Source organism: Trachemys scripta, chromosome 2 (assembly GCF_013100865.1).
Source record: "Trachemys scripta elegans isolate TJP31775 chromosome 2, CAS_Tse_1.0, whole genome shotgun sequence".
Classification (NCBI taxonomy): domain Eukaryota; kingdom Metazoa; phylum Chordata; order Testudines; family Emydidae; genus Trachemys; species Trachemys scripta.
In genome coordinates, this window is record NC_048299.1 from 205,160,754 (window position 1) to 205,175,703 (window position 14,950).

Below are 14,950 nucleotides of genomic sequence, written 5' to 3' on the forward strand. Positions count from 1 at the left end.
ATAATTTAAATAGCACCATTGCCATATATGGAACTGTATAGACATATACAAGGAAAAGGTCCCTGCTTGAGTAGCTTAAAGTCTAAATTAGTCAGAAGACACAGCAGAAAATGGTGATAAGTATGTGAGCATGTGTGTGAGGGGGGAGGGATAGATATATAGAGTTGAGAAGTATGATACCAATTGACAGTAATGATCGTAGTTTTCCTTTTTACTCTATTTTTATTTCAGTATGGTAATAGTTTTGTCTTTGTTTGCTTGTTTATCGGCTAAATGTTCCATTACAGGAGCTCGTCTTCTGAGTTATTTCCCCCTCCCCTAAATTCTGGCACTATATAATAGTATAAATACATCTTTATTTTTCTACGTGGCTATAGCAAACATTCAACACTAAAAACCAACCATGTTGGCAGCTCTTCCACTGCATTCCACTATTGATCTTATGCTGAAAATCATAAGGTACAATTAATAGAAAATGCCAATGGAACTTGAAATTTGGGGTGTCGGATTCTATCATATTGTCTCACTTAAAGATCTCAGAGATATCTGTGGTATTTTTTAAAGAAAATGTTGAAGTCCTTTTAAAATAGAGAAGAAAAAAATCTATTTACTTTTGTATTTTGTTTTCCTGTTTATCTACATTAGACAATCAAAAAAGAATAGGAAGCAACTAAATGATTTTTTATACTGTTGTTTACGATAGAAGATGAAATACCTACACCTCATTTATTCTTTTTAGGTATTGAAAGTGAGGCACTATCAGAAATGGGAATATCAAAAAAAGGTGATGGAACAACTCAAGAAATTAAATTGCAATCAATCAGTAGGACCAGATGGTATTCATCCGAGAGTTCTAAAGGAACTAAAGACCAATGTAACTGAGTTGCTAACAAAAATATGTAATTTATCATTAAAAACAGCTACTGTACCACAGGACTGGAGGATGGCCAAGGTTGTACCCATCTTTTAAAAAGGTGTTAATGATGATCCTGGGAATTTTAGACTCTTGAGTCTTATTTTAGTACCAGGAAAATATTGAGAGAATCAATAAAAATAGAATGATAAAGCACACAAATAATAGAGAAATCCTGCAAAGTTTCTGTAAAAATAAATAAGTCTTTTCTAACCTGTTAGAATTATTTGAAAGAGTTAATGAAGTAGTGAATAAAGCAGAACTGGTGGATATGATTTATGTTGTCTTTCAGAAAACCTATGATCAAGTTCCGCACAAAGGACTCTTAGAAAAGCCTGGTAACTACAGAATGAGAAGTAGAATCCTGTGATGGGTTAAAAAATGGGTAAGAGATGATAAATAAGAATACCTAGAACTTTCCATTTTCAAAGCACTTTATAGGCATTATTTAATTATCTTAACTTCCTTATTAGATAGGTTCATTTAGCCTGAGGTTAAGTGACTTACTTATAGCCACAAAGAGAATCCATGTCAGAATGAGGATTTTAGTTCAGGAGCTCATGGGATCCAGTGTTGTGTTCAGACCACTATACAACATGCTTTTCTATCAGAAATGCAAAGGAATAAATGGCCAATTCATAGGCGAAAGAGAGGTTAACACTGAAGTGCCCCAGTGATCAATATTAATATTTGAAATGGTTATCTCCAGCCTATTTATTAACAACCTTGAAAAAGTTCTGAGTAGTAAGGCAGCAAAATTTGTTTCTTATACAATGGCTAAATTCTACTCTCTGATGTTTGCACAAAAATTCCATTGATTTAAATGGGAAGAGCCCTTAGTTATGTTAGTTGAACCTAGGAAGAATTGTGAGGAACTGCAGACCAACCTTACAAACCAAGACAAAAGAGCAATAAAAACACAGAGAAGCACTAAGCACAAGCGCTTCTTGTGAGGATGCGTACCACCTATCCAAGGAACTCAGTGTGCACACACACAAGCAATTGAATAACTGTGGTGGCTGTATGTCAACGTAAGTTGACATAATTTATAGTGTAGACATGGCTTTAGAAAGAAGAGGAGGAGGTGTGTTAGAGGTCTATAAGATTATGGATAGTACAGAAAAAGCTACTCTGGTGCTCCTACCTACCCTGTTCCATTACATACACACACAAAAGCAGGGAAACACACTTAAGTGGATATAAGGCAATACTTTTTTTCATTATAATGGATAGTGAACCTGTGGAATTCACTGCTGCAGGATATTACTGAGGCAGAAAACTCTGGGGCAACAATTGCTGATCTTCTGTGCAAGAAGGGGAGTAAAGAAAATAAAATAGAGGTAGAAAGGCCATAAAGCCAACAAAAGGAGGAAGATCTGCTCTTTGGCATGTTCCCCCAGTTCCACTAAAATCTACAGATGTTCCTTCACACAATCATCGCATGGCTGCGGGGTGTCCAGGTTTGGGGAGAGGAACATATCAGGTTGAGAGGGGAAAAGCTGAGGAATAATTCTATGCAATGTTGTTTCATCAAAACCTGGTGGATTTTCAGGCAAAAATCCAAGTAGGAGGTAATTGCTGCTATAGGTAGCATTAACTCCCACTTTGCCTTCTAAACTCCACTCTCAGAAGTGATGGGTTAGGGCATAAAAAGAGGCAAGAGGGGCCAATGGTCAAGGTTGGAGCCAGATACCCCTGCCAACTCTAAGGCCAGTGAAGAGTTTGAAGTCTATTTGCCAGCTTCTTCCAGGAGAATACAAACTACTTCCCCCTGAGGGAAGAATGCAGTGCAAACTCCATGAGGTTCTCCTCGTGAAATTTTTCAGCAGTTTTCCTTCCCCCATGTTTTTTCCCACGAGACGGCAGTATTTAGCCCTTACTTAGCTTTACAAAACTATTAGACATTTATTTGATTAAATATAGCATCTGCAGCTACGCTAGCTGGAATACAAATTATAAGGGCTATCAATCCTCATACTTCAGGGCATAAGCTGATCACCAGCTGGGGTTGCAAAGAAATTTCCCTCTGTGGTATAGTATTGCAATTAGGTGCATTATGGGGGGTTTATGCCTTCCTTTGAAGCCTCAGGCATTGGCCACTATCAGAGACAGAAAGATACTAGACTAGATGGACCATTGGTCTTTTCCAGTATGGCAATTCCTTTGTTCCTAGATTTGGATGTTTCTGTTGTGAAGCTGCACTAGTTTGTCATAATGTCAAAATCAAGCATTAATTATAATTCTGAAGATGGAGGAATATTCATGTATCATTATGTTGGCAATAATGCAGTGTAATACAATACAGACAAAACCAATGTCTGCTACAGAGTATAAGGAAGTTAGCTGACAGCTTCGAGCACAAGGCAGTTTCTGTTTTCACTTACTCTCAAGAATTCCATGCGCCCGAGAGTCAACACTCTTGAGAATAATAAAGTAATTACAATCTTATTTTACTATATTCTGACACTAAATTTGATCCACTAATGTCTGCATAGCTCAAACAAAGCCAAAAGCTTCGACAGTTTAACTGTGAAATGCTGATATTTCTTCATGATCTCAAATTTAAAGTTAATCTGAAGAGGGCATGATGGTCATTGTTAACATTTTTTAAATAGAATTTCCTTTTGTATCACTTCAGTACCAACAGCTTTTAGATGGGATTCAAAAAATCCAATAGCTGCTTTACTCCTGTCATTTTTTCTAAAGCAAATCTCTAAGATGATTGCAAGAATACATTAAAGGCTTGCATTTTGAAGTTAGTCAGTTGTCAAAGTGATTTTGAGGATTGGCAGTCACATTTAAGACAAATATAGAGATTTGAAAGAAGTGCTTGCAAGCGATCCCATATTTTGTGCAAGTGCTTTAGTTTTGAAATGCAACCAGTTCAAGGGTTAAATGAAAGCAAAAGCAATCACTTCAACCATGTTTTTGAAGAAAATAAAACAGCTTGATGTAAGCTAAATGAAGGGGGCCTGTGACTTAAAAGGAATGGACAGATAGAGAAAAAGGTCAGAAGATTAAATTTTTCCTAAGGGAAAAGTCATTCTTTGGAATCATTAACCTCCTTCTAGGTCACTACTGAAAAAACAGCAGGAAATACTACTGCTCCTAGAAAGATGGGTGCATCATACACCAACCATTGACCTGGCAACTATATGGCAGACATAATTGTGTTCACAAATTCTCCTTCAGGCATGCTTGATTTTAGTATCCCTGTTTTAAAGCAATATGATCTTTTAGTTGAGCTGTGAAGTATATCCATAATGGCAATATATTGGGGAGTTTAATACCAATTAAAATGGTATAATTAATTTAAATTCCCTTTGTTTTAAAATTTAGAATTGTTAGCTTATAGGTATAAAGTTTGTTAGGGACACATATTCTCCATAACCCCCTTTCCTTTACATTTTAAAAAAGTAATAACAATTGTCCTGAATTTTTGTAACCCTTGTTACTTTGTCCAGATGCTTGAGCCAACGGTATATTTCAATGTAACATATTTTTGGATTACTAAGGAATGTACAAAAATATATTTGTAAATCTTATTTTATAATGCCCCAATCCTGCTCTCACTGAGATCAATGGGATTGTTGACATTCCTTCAATGGGAGGAGGGGTGGGCCCTAATGTATAAAATACAAGCTTTAATAAGGAATCTGGAAAACATATTCAGTAGCCTGATCCTACCGACCTTTACTTGCATCATTCTACCTTATTTACATGAGTAGTCTTATTCGCTTCCATGGAGTTACTCCTGTGAGTAACGGTTTGCAGAATCAAGATCCAGATAAATTAAACAATTAAAGAAATAGACCCCAGCTAATTCATATCACACAATACCACAAATAAGCACTTGCAGTTTTATAAAAAGTATCACCTCTTCCTTCTACGCTCCCAACAAAACAAACAACAAATGTAGATTTGAGTTCACACTTTGTTTCATTTAGGTCCCAATCCTGCAATGAGATACAGGTAGGTGAGCATATGCACCTGTGCTGAGCCCTGACATCATTTGCCTGCCTGCATCTGTTGCAGGGTCAGGTTCTTAATTTTAAGCTCTTTTATTAAAAAGTACTCTCACACTGGTCACAAAATTGTTTTGTCACTTTGTTCATCAAAAATAATAAAAAATGCAAAGTAAGAGAACTCAGAGATGAAAATAAGACTTTAAAAACTCAAAAGCACTCAAGATGCAGAAGTATAAAACATGAGAAAATTAGGACATCTGTTAAAAGTATCAAATTGAATAACTACTGACTATAGATGGAGCAACAGATTGTCTTGATCTGATGTCTTCTTATTTCGAGCAATACACAGATAGAGTTAACACAACTAATTTGCTGAATTTGTAGAGAAAGGTGTCTTGGTTAAATTTTACTTCTGGTTCTATACATTCTTTTAGTAACTAATTTTAAAATGCAGGCAAGAACTTTCAAGATTTTAGAAGACAATGAAGCAATCACATGAACCCTAGAGAATAAAGATAAACTGAAGTGGTTAAGAGACAGAAAAACAAAGTGCAATTTGTGGAAACTAACACCATTCACAAAGGCTAGGTGAGGACTGGATCCTGCTGACCTCACATTCCTCAAAAGTAATTACATTTGTTTACCCATGTTCATGCAAAGATTGAATAACCAATAAACAAGAATCTCCAACTGGATGTAAGTAACCGATTATATAATGTAAATTGGATAGACAGGTAATAATTTCCTGATATTTGTATGGCAAAAAAAGAAAAGTATGCCTGACTTGTTTTCTAGCCAAAATGCATTTCTGAAGCTGGAAATCAAAAAACATCACACAAACCTTACAACTAGACTAAACACATTAAAGGTGCTAATATTAGTAACTGTCAAGAGGCTGTCACACTCAGGGAATTGGAGCCACTGACATCAATTCTCCCCTTTCTCTCCCATCCAAAGGTACTGTGTCTATGATGCTTTTTGTTGTTATGACTGCTTAGAGAGCTCCCCCAAATCTACACAAACTTTGCTCAAAAAATGGGGTAGCCAACAAATGCTGCAGGAGAGAGCTCAAGTGAGAAGCAAAATGCAAGATTTGAATTGGATGTATTGCAGAACATAGCTGGAAAGGGAGCCCAAATAAATTGCTAACATATTCTTTCTCCCATCTTCTTTCTTTATTTTTATAACTCTTGTCCCTTTATTTTTTATATCTTAATTTAATTTTCTCTTTTCTCCAATGAAATGGTGTATGCAATAATCAAAAACGTTAAAAAGGTGCCCAGCTGTTAAAAATCTTTCATGCTTAAGTTTTCCGTGTCTTCCTCTGTACTCTGTCCACAGGTCTTCTGAAATGCTGAAGTTTCACAAGTTTACATGCCTGCTTTCCTGCCTCTTTTTCTCAGGGTTGTGTTTCTTTTCTGTCAGCCCCCATTCTTTAATATACATCTCTACTATCATTCAGGAATATGTTGGTAAAACCTTTCTTTTTTATTCATTTCTACAGCTGGGCTTTTTCTTTTAAATCATCTTAATTACTGTCATCAGTTTCAATCCCAAAGTTCTCACTTTTGCAAGACAATGAAGCATTCTCCCACATGTAAAATGCTCTATAACAGAATTGCACAGTTGCCATATTTACATGTTTACCATTTTTTTCAAGCTCTCCCTCAAAAGAGCTCTCCAAATCCAAAGTATTTCAGTTGAGTTAAAGATATCTCTATGTTTCTGCACAGATTTCTAGCTTTCAGAAATTAGCAGGTATGTCTAAAAATATGCAACTGCACCAAAGTATCAAGGCATCCCCTGTAAAATCCAGCTATTGCACGTGTGCATACAACACACACCCACACACACAAAAACCACCTACTAACACATCAAATTAATATTTTGTACAGACTTGTTCCTTTCCAAGAGACAAACTGGAAGGTGAAATTTTATGAGGAAATCTTGGTGAGGATTCCCTTCCTGAGATTCCCTCCCACCATAGCAGGGGGAAGAGGAGAGTCGGGTTTGGCTCACAGCAGGAAAGGCCGTGGGACCTGCCCCGAAACCAGGCAGATCCATGGAATGACATGACCCCTCTCCCTAAGGAGCTCAGCTCCATTGTTCCCTAGGGCAAGGTTCCATTGAAAAGCCTAGGCTGTATTAACATTTTTTGAGTAATTTCTATGGGTCTGGAAAGGTGTGTTCTCCCTTGCTCTGTCTCTGGCCTAATCACTTTCCCTCCCAGGTGATCCCAACTACAAGCACACACTTTTGTGTACCCCAAATGACACAGATAATCTTCTGTAGGGCCTCCAGAAGTTCTAGAGTCCTCCTCTGAATAGCGCTCTATGCTCCATGTATGGAGGATTCCCTCCATATGTGGATTTGGGGGATACGATCTAGCACATTTTTATTTTGATTATTCAAGAGGCACACAGATACTACAGTGATGGGGTCATATAAATAAATATCATACACAAAAAACATCAGAAGAAAATTATTAAGATTCAAAGTCAAGTACTCAAAAGTTAGGAAATGCCAACATTAAGATTACTGTGAGACCTTATTCATCCCACTTATATCATAATGAATATGCACAATCTTTAATTACATGGTCAGTACTGTATTTTCCAGAGGGCCCTGCCTCATTCAGTTCACAGAATGGACAGTGCCTTCCAGATGAGCTGCTATACCACATTTAATTTTATCCCCATTGTATGTGTGGCCCCAGGCCTTATTTACTGCACACTATTCAAACCCTGCTCTGAAGACACAATTATTAGGCTTTTCTGTGGTGCTCTCTGTATTTTCACAATGCCCCTGCTAGGTGAGGGGATGGCATTATCCCTATTTTACAGATGAGGAACTGAGGCCACATAGAGGTTAAAGTCAAAAGTATCCATTAGCACCTGATTTTTCAGATTACTTCGCATTTTATAGAGTTTTATATATTAAAGCACAGCTCCCATTGACTTCAGTTGCAGTTGTGATTGCACAGCACTCCTGCAAATCTGAAACCTGGGTCTCAAGTTGGGCACCCAGAAAATAAGGAATGCATAATTAGTGACCACCAGTGAAAAGTTTGGTTTAAGTGACTGGCTCAAAACCACACTGGAATTCTATAGCAGAGGCAGGGATAAATTCCAGTTCTCCAGAGCAGCATTCAACTGCCTTATCATGAGACCCTCCTTTCTCTTCCTGCATTCCCCTGCCTCATTCACTACACACCTTCCAACTTCTGCAACAATCAAGCAGGAGTCCTATAGACAACGCCTCCACAACTCTGATTCATCCCCAGAGAAGGCCCATCCTGTGTACTAAATGAGGTTAGAGTCCTGTGGAAAAAATAGTATGTGATCATGTAATTACAGATTGTATCATAGTGCATACACACAAGTGGGCTGAATTAAGTTGCACAAGCAACCTTAATTCTGGCATTTCCTAACTTTTGAGTGCTTGACTTTGCAACTTTAACGCTCTTTCAACATCGTTTTTGTATATAGTTTCCTAAAAAAGCAAAGTGAAACAACAGAAATTCTCCCATGTGACATCATATTGCCAACCACCTGGCTCATCAGCGGGGTTGTAACCTGTAGATCCACAACACAGACCTCTGCTACTTCAGTTAAATGAGTAACTGATAACAGTAGAAAAATGTCATCTAAAGTAAATAAATACTTCAGGGGGGATGAGACGTACACTTTGCCAACAGGTTTCACACACATTGGCTGTCAAAAGAGGAATAGTGAAATTCCAGAATCTTGGTTTTTGTTTCAGGTTCTGGAAAGGAGTGTTCTCAATGATCACAGAGGTCTTTCTGCACCTAATTACCACATGCCTGACCCTTCTGCCCTATCCCCTTCAGTCTGTCCCATGCCACTCCTATCTCCTCTGAGCCCCAGCTCCTCATCCCAATCTTCCTCCAGCTCCCTGGATCAAAAATCCCTGTCCCAGTCTCCTCATCTAGCTAGTTCTAGTTGTTTGCTCTGGGCTTCCCATCCAATTTGCAGTCTTTCACAACCCCATCTTCCAATCCTCACCCCCATGCTCAGAATCCCAGTCTCTCCTCCTAATTCCTTACCCAGCTAGTCTCAGTCTTCCAACCCTGGGTCCCTTATCCCAGTCCCAGTTTTCTTGCCCAGCCAGTCTTCATGTCAGTCTCCAGATCTCCCCCACTCAGTCCAGTCTCCCTCCTCTGATCTCTTCATCCAAGTTTAGTCTTTTGCCCTCACTCTGCTACTGTTCTCAGTGTCCTTGCTCTCAATTAAATGGTTGCAAGAATACTTTTAATGGGAACAAAATAACATTTCCTTCGATTTAGAGCTTGTAAATGGATAAACCACTTTTGCCAGAAAAAAACATCAACCAGAAGCAAACACTGGGCATGTGAAATTTCAGCTCAAACAGTTAACATTTGGCCAAGTTATAAGCAACTGAGAACAGGGTCTTATAATGGGAAATGTCAGGCAACCTGAAGTATAAGTGGCAGTTCCAATTCCATCTAAAATATAGATTAGATTAGATGCCTGATTCTGCTCCCATTGAAATCTGGAATTAAACCCATTGAATTAAACTGGATTAGGAGGAAGCCCATATTTTTGTCAAGCTGATACATGCACATGGTTTTCCTATCTTTTACAAAAAATCTAACACTATTTGTCTAGTTATTGGTACTGGTAAGCATAAATAGTTTGCTGACAATATAGAATTGATGATATCTGATTATGGCAGCTGATTTTATGCATATCTTATAAAAGAAGAGCTTAAAAATAAATGTTGAAAATTATAATTTCAAAAATGAGTCAGCTACAGAGAAAGTAAGACAAAGGCAAAAAAAAACCTCTCAGAGCAAAATGTTTTATTTCCATTTATTTCCAATGCTTTGCAGATGTGTGGGGCAAGTAGGAGGCTAATATATCTCACTTTAGCAGTACTAATTGTTTGCATTATCACAATAATCAAATGCAACCATATTAATCTCTGTGGTTATTAACTTGATTTTTACACATTAAGATTTAGATTTAATCCCCCAGGACCATCTATTAATGCTTTTAAAGTTGAAGGGTTTCAACAGTTTTAAGTTTTTTTCCCCTCTTTTAGCTGCAGGCAGTAAAATTTGAACGTGTGTGGAGTTTTGTATTTTGCATTCCTGTGGGATTTTCAGAGACACTGCTGTCAAGGACCATGAATCATGTTAATACATAGCAACCTCTACAGCTATTAAAATGTCTGCAATAATGTGATTATTTTAAAACGGAAAAACTAATATCACATGTATTACTTAAAGATCAACTTTTTTTTTTTTTTTAAGTCCTTGGAAAGGACTGCATTTGGAAAAAAAATAAAAACGTTTGTGGGAGCAGCTAAAATGTGAAATGTCTAAACTACTCAGAGGAGAAACTTCAGTTCCTTTTACAAGACACATCCTTACCGTGATTATAGTCAATGAAGCATAAAAATAGCTAAAAAAAATCAAGATCAATAAGCATGAAATGCTACTTTATTTTTGTTTAGGCAAGTTGTAGTGATACTGACCTACCAGCACAATATCCAGTTTTATGCTTTCATGGTCACAGAATGATGATATCCAAGCAGAAAACTGGGCATGAGCATGTTTTGATGAGCTGTCAGTGTGGAGTTTAGAGCTGGTACTTTACAGTGCCACAGACTGGTTAAAAGCTAAATTTTCAGGCTAAACTTACTGACTACATCAATTACATGTTATATAAACAAGAAAACATAGGTGACCTCAACTAAGGGAAAGAAGGGAGCTTGTCTGTAAGATTTGGTCTTTAAATATTCACTCAGAAGGCAGTAACAGTAAAATACTGCCCCCCGGGGCGGGCGGGGAAGCTTCTCTAATTGTGCATATTAGGGAGACTAGGTGGGTGAGGTACCATCTTTTACCGGACCAACTTCTGTTGGTGAAAGAGACAAGCTTTCAAACTATACAGAGTTCTTCCCAATTGTGCATAGTGACTTAGTTGATGGACCTATTGCTATTAGTGGCATCATGCCTCCAGAAAACAGCAATGAATCCAGAATGCCATGCTAAAAAGCTTCATAAGATAATATTGACCCAGTCAGCACTATCTATATTGGTTATTCTTGCTATAAGTACTCCCCTGAGTAATTGGGACCTGGCTGGGCATTCAGTGGCCATGTCATAGCAGAACAGCTTCAAGAGGGTGGGAAAGTGTGGGAACCAGTGCAATGTTTCTGCTTGTATTGCCTTTGCCTCTGAAAATTATTCCAAGATCTCAGTTGATCCCTGAGTTTAGGGTTCTGCACCTCATTTATATTCTATAGATGGTAGAAACAAGCCCCGCCCCCACATGTTGATTTAAAAGAAGATATGGGTAGGAAGTCATAGAATTTCCTGTCCCCTTGCTCGTAATTTATAAGGTGATTCAGAAAGATACTACACTAGTGTAAGAATTTATTCTACTTAATTGATACTTGCTGAATTGGGATTGTCTCCCTGGAAACTGATTTAGCCTAATGAGAATTAAATAAGAAAGCTGCTTAATCAGTACAATATTAGCATCAATTCATCTTAATAGGTAGCAGTTTAGCTAGTGCCAAGTAGTTAAGTGGTATAAGTGTTAAACGGGTTTCAAATGCTAAGCTCTGGTCTTTCAATACACAAGATGACAAATATTATGTAATATATTTGACTGGGTGCTCAGAAGAACTTTGTCAAGGGAGGCTGGGGATTCCAGTCCACAGTCAAGGGCAGGTGTGTTTCAGTGGCTTCAGTCAAGGGTATTAGCATTCAACCAAAGAATTTTAGACTATGGTGTTAAGAAGCTCCGTTAGCATTTATAAAAATTATCCTTTTTTTTTTTTTGTAAAACTAATGCATGAATGAAACATTACTGTTGAGAAATCAAACAGTCAGAAAAACAAAGTAAAGGTCAAAATCTCAAATATGCACACTTCAGTCACCTTCTGCATAATTATATCTTAAAATATGATAGAATCATAGAATTGTAGGACTGGAAGGGACCTTGAGAGGTCATCTAGTCCAGTCCCCTGCACTCATGGCAGGACTAAGTATTATCTAGACCAGGGGTGGGCAAACTACGGCCTGCGGGCTGGATCCAGCCCACAAGTCATTTTAAGCCAGCCCCTGAGCCACACCAAGCGGCTTGGCCCCACTCGGGCCGGGGTGCTGGGTCGGGGCCGCACCACGTGGCTCAGCCCTGCTCCAGTGCTCCGGCTGGGGCGCTGCGTTGGGGGCCACACCCCTGAGCTTCTCCCCATGCCCCAGCCCCCTGCCCCAGCCCTGATCCCCCTCCCACTCTCCAAACCCCTCGACTGAAGCCCAGAGCACCTCCTGCACCCCAACCTCTCATCCCCAGCTCCACCCCAGCGCCCACACCCCCAGCCAGAGTCAGAACCCGAACCCCTTCCTGCACCCCTGTCCCAGCCCTGATCCCCCTCCCACCCTCCAAATTCCTCGGTCCCAGCCCAGAGCTCCCCCTGCACCCCAAACTCCTCATCCCCAGCCCCACCCCAGAGCCCACTCCCTCTCATGCACCCCAACCCCAATTTTGTGAGCATTCATGGCCCTCCATACAATTTCTATTCCCCGATGTGGCCTCGGGCCAAAAAGTTTGCCCTGATCTAGACCATCTCTGACAGGTGTTTATCTAACCTGCTTTTAAAAATTTCTAATAATGGAGATTCCACAACTTCCCTGGGCAATTTATTCCAGTTCTTAACCACCCTGACAGGAAGTTTTTCCTAATGTCTAACATGAACTGCCCTTGCTGCAATTAACTTCTTGTCCTAGCCTCAGAGGTTAAGGAGAAAAATGTTCTCCCTCCTCCTTGAAACAACCTTTCATGTATGTGAAGACTGTTATGTCCCCCCTCAGTCCTCTTCTCCAGACTAAACAAACCCATTTTTTTCAATAGGTCATGTTCTCTAGACCGTTAATCATTGTTGTTGCTTTTCTCTGGACTTTCTCTAGTTCGTCCACATCTTTCCTGAAATGTGGCACCCAGAACTGGACACAATACTCCAGTTGAGGCTTAATCAGTGTGGAGTAGAGCAGAAGAATTACTTCTTATGTCTTGTTTACACCACTTGTGCTAATACATCCCAGAATGATGTTTGCTTTTTTTTTTTTTTTTGCAACAGTGTTGCAAAAAAAGCAAACAACTGTTGACTTATATTTAGCTTGTGATCCACTATGACCCCCAAATCCCTCTCTGCACTACTCCTTCCTAGGCAATCATTTCCCATTTTTTGTGTGTGCAATTGATTGTTCCTTCCTAAGTGGAGTACTTTGCATTTGTCCTTATTGAATTTCATCCTATTTACTTCAGATCATTTCTCCAATTTGTCCAGATCATTTTGAATTTTAATCCTATCCTCCAAAGCACTTGCAACCCCTTCCAGCTTGGTATCATCTACACATTTTATAAGTGTACTCTCTATGCCATTATGTAAATCATCGATGAAGATATTGAACAGAACCAGACCCAGAATGGATCTCTGCATGGATCACTTGATATGCCCTTCCAGCTTGACTGTGAACCACTGATAACTACTCTCTTGGAATGGTTTTCCAACCGGTTATACACCCACCTTATAGTAGCTCCATCTAGATTGTATTTCCCTAGTTTGTTTACGAGACGGTACTGCGAGACAGTATCAAAAGCTTTACTAAAGTCAAGATATGGTATATCTACTGCTTCCTCCCATCCACAAGGCTTGTTACCCTGTCAAAGGAAGCTATTAGGTTGGTGTGATACAATTTGTTCTTGACAAATCTATGCTGACTATTACTTATCATCATATTATCTTCTTGGTGTCTGCAAATTGATTGCTTAATTATTTGCTCCATTATGTTTCTGGGTACTGAAGTTAACTGACTAGTCTGTAATTCCCCGGGTTGTCCTTATTCCCCTTTTTATAGATTGGCACTATATTTGCCCCTTTTCCAGTCCTCTGGAATCTCATCCATCTTCCACGACTTTTCAAAGATAATCACTAGTAGCTCAGATATCTCCTCAGTCAACTCCTTGAGTATTCTAGGATGTATTTAATCAGGCCCTGGTGACTTGAAGACATCTAACTGGTCCAAGTCATTTTTAACTTGTTCTTTCCCTATTTTAGCCTCTGATCCTACCTCATTTTCTGTGGCATTTGCTATGTCCAGTTGCTACTAAACTTTTCTGGTGAAAACTGAAACAAAAAAGTCATTTAGCACTTCTGCCATTTCCAGATTTTCTGTTATTGCTCCCCCCATCCCCATTGAGTAACAGGTCTACCCTGTCCTTGGTCTTCCTCTTGCTTCTAATGTATTTGTAGAATGTTTTCTTGTTAACCTTTATGTCTCTAACTAGTTTAATCTCGTTTTGAGCTTTGGCCTTTCTAATTTTGTCCCTATATACTTGTGTTATTTGTTTATATTCATCCTTTGTAATTTGACATAGATTTGATTTTTTGTAGGATTCTTTTTTGAGTTTCAGATGATTGAAGATCTCTTGGTTAAGCCAGGGTAGTCTTTTTATATATGCTCTTTCTTCATGTAATAACATTAAAAATGTTTGTCAGTTAATACAACAAACAAAAATATAAGCAAAGCCACTAGCATTGCTTAGACTAGAGCTAAGGTTGGCTAATATTTCCCATTATAAGGCCTTGTTTTCAGTTGCTTATAAATTAGCCAAACTCTAACCATTCAGGCTGAAATTTTTCATGCTGGGTATCTGCCTCAGGCTGAAAGCTTTTAGAAAGTTGAAGCAAAATATTTCAGCTATTTCCAAGAATGAGATTGGGGGGGGGAAATACAGTATTTTGCCCATGTTTAAAACCTTCGTACAACCTTTATTGAGAAGTTCTAGCACGCTCATGCTTTGGAGCATGGATTTGAAATTTGACAGCAGGGTTGCCTTAGTGACAAGGATGTGCCTTTTGCTATTCTTGTGAAAAACACCCAAATTTGGCTAAGTTATAAGCCTTTAGAAAAGTTTGCACATGCTCAGTAGAGACATATTAGAGTTTGGCAGACAAATTCTCTGAAGATTCTGTTTGCACTTAACATGTTCTAGCCTGGGGCTCCAGGAGC

General features: G+C 38.7%; 1 long non-coding RNA gene across 6 annotated transcripts in view; it reads left to right on the forward strand.

Moving 5' to 3' along the window:
- Positions 1–14,950, forward strand: part of LOC117873427 — a 69,588-nt gene that overhangs the window by 3,424 nt on the left and 51,214 nt on the right. For 4 of the 6 annotated variants that reach the window (XR_004644726.1, XR_004644722.1, XR_004644724.1 and 1 more), the window contains exons 2-3: positions 740–784; positions 1,206–1,298. The exons of 1 other annotated variant lie outside the window; for it this stretch is intronic. This is a non-coding gene — a long non-coding RNA (uncharacterized LOC117873427). The remainder of the gene's footprint in view (positions 1–739; positions 785–1,205; positions 1,299–14,950) is intronic. One more of the 6 variants, XR_004644725.1, reaches the window with a different exon arrangement.